Source organism: Sinocyclocheilus anshuiensis, unplaced genomic scaffold (genome assembly GCF_001515605.1).
Source record: "Sinocyclocheilus anshuiensis isolate Anshui unplaced genomic scaffold, SAMN03320099.WGS_v1.1 scaffold1994, whole genome shotgun sequence".
In the NCBI taxonomy this organism is placed as follows: Eukaryota; Metazoa; Chordata; class Actinopteri; order Cypriniformes; family Cyprinidae; genus Sinocyclocheilus; species Sinocyclocheilus anshuiensis.
Window position 1 is genome coordinate 608727 of NW_015548215.1, and position 2517 is coordinate 611243.

The 2517-nt window shown below is 38.6% G+C and overlaps 1 protein-coding gene across 2 annotated transcripts in view; it reads left to right on the forward strand.

The window, feature by feature from the left end:
* Positions 1 to 2517, forward strand: part of LOC107653885 (lethal(3)malignant brain tumor-like protein 4) — a 58521-nt gene that overhangs the window by 49611 nt on the left and 6393 nt on the right. The gene's annotated exons all lie outside the window — the stretch shown is intronic.

Consider the following 2517-nt stretch of genomic DNA (forward strand, 5'->3'; position numbering starts at 1 on the left):
ACTGTGATTAGACAGATGGGTTAGTTCTCTATCAGTGAATGATCTGAGAGATGAAGGATCTATGTCTGTTATCATATAATCAACTGTGCTATTCCCCAGAGGTGAGCAAAATGTGAATCTCCCTAAAGTGTCTCCTCGTAACCTACCGTTGATGATATACAGACCCAGGCTTCGACAGAGCTGCAGGAGGACTTTTCCATTCTTATTTACTATAGCATCATGGTTATTTCTGTGGATATGGGAGAATGTGTTAATAATAGCAGTCAGTTTGTTGTTGATGCGAGCTGTGAGACTCTAATCGTTGGTGACGCCGTCCACTCGCGTCCTCATCATCAGGCCTGATCTCACCTGATCATGTGACACAACAGACACAACAGACGTTTTTAACTAAAATACCATAGAGTCCATAATCCATAATAACTCTTCCTCCAGTGAAAAAGTGTCTCTAAACAAATATGTGGTTGGATTTTGATGTGAGAGACGACAGCAGATGCACTTTTTCACCGCAGGAAGCGTTATTATGGATTATGGACTCTATGGTATTTTAGTTAAAAACGTCTTAATGCTGGATTAGTTTCAGCTTTTGTCTTCTCCACATGTTAACTGATGGACTGGAGTGCTGTGGATTACTTGTGGATTATTGTGATGTTTTTATCAGCTGTTTGGACTCTCATTCTGACGGCACCCATTCACTGCAGAGCATCCATTGCTGAGACACTGATGCAGTGCTACATTTCTACAAATCTGATGAAGAAACAAACTCATCTTTTATTTTTTTTACATTTTGTTTTACTAAAGAACTTATTAAAAGTTCTAAAATTTACTAAAAAATTTACAAAAACTTTGTTTTACATTTTTACCAAAACATTTTATTTATTTTTTTTCCAGTTTGAATGAGACAGACAGTTGTGACATCCTCATACTGTAGCAAAACCTGAATCTACATGCATTATGAGGACATGTTTTACTCCATAAGTATATCAGACCAGTGATGTTTTTGTACACATTGATTCTGTTTCAGCTCATATTTCAATGCGTATCACACAGACTTTGGCTTCACAGCACTATAACTCACTCTGAACCCAAACGCTGTCAGTGACATTTGAGACTATGAATCATATTGGAATCGATTGACGATTCATGAAGTGCCTGAAGATTCACACTGCTAGTTACTAGAAGACCAAGTGAAGACCAGCACTAACCGGACCCTCACAGAAGCCTTCCTTACTTTACATATTAGACCTGATTGAGACTGGAATGTAAATCTCACATGTTCTGACCTTTGTTTTCTGGTTTGTGCTGGTTTGAGTTCATTAGCAGGATCTCTGGTGTCCGTTTAGCAGCTCTTTTGGTGTATAAAGAGCCGTTTGCGCAGTGGAGCGTGAGACACAGCGTTTGCCAGGAACATATGAGCGAGACGCTGTGAGATCTCAGCGAGCAGAGACCGCGCTCAGAGCCGTTTGTGTTGACAGACTCATGCCGCATCCAAACGCAGTGTCATTAAACAGAAAAGCGCTTCTGAACCCCGTGATCAGACAGAATCTGTGCTTTATTTTGGTAGAAATGACCTTTAGAATCAAATGAGCCCAAACACGAGTGGCAGCTGTTTGTGTGCATTACTGCGCTGGATGCATCTGAACGCAGCAGGAGACGCCGCATGAACACACGAAAACACGCCACGCTTCTGTGTTCCCCTTGACTGAACGCTCTCCAGAACCACAGCTCATGATGAGTGTCTGTCAGACGCAAAGCAGACCTGCTTTTGTCATGTCTGTTCATCTAAAGCTGGAGACTGACAGAACGTCAGCGCTTTCTCAGAGTTCATGTGGTTTTCAAAGTGTGGCAAATGAAAGGAAGCAAACGGAAAACAAGTTTCAGCAGAGAGAGAAGGTTTAGTGTGTTTTACATGGACCAGATTGACAGGAGAAACCGTGTTGAGCCTGTCATTCATGTTTATTCATGTTTTATCTATCTATATATATATATATATATATTATTTATTTATTTTTTCTCCTTGTTTGGAAATGTCAGATCACATCACACATTTTTCCAAACAACTACATACATACATAAAGAAAGAAAGAGAAAATAAGAAAAAGAGAGAGAGAGGGAGAGAGAAAGTGTCTTAAACCATCTTTTCAATCTCCAACAAATGACAAACTGGAATAATTCAGTAAAAAAAATCACTGTAAATATTTTTGGAGTGTGATTTATGAGCTTCGGATCTGTTGAAATATGTGTGAAGTGAGAATTTTCAATATTTTTGCACTAAAATGTTATCCTTTATTAAACACTATTTCTGTAAAATGGTTTGTCATCAATAATTAGTCCAAAAATAATAATTATTCTATAATTTTTTTAATAATTAGTGTTGATTAGCCCTAGAAAATCAGTTTTTCTTTGACGTAGTGGCGTTCAGTAGTTTTGTGTGCATATATTAAAGGCACAATATGTAATTTTCGCCGCTGGAGGGCGCGTATTCAAAATAAACAAAGAGACAAAGGCGTAGTTTGATGA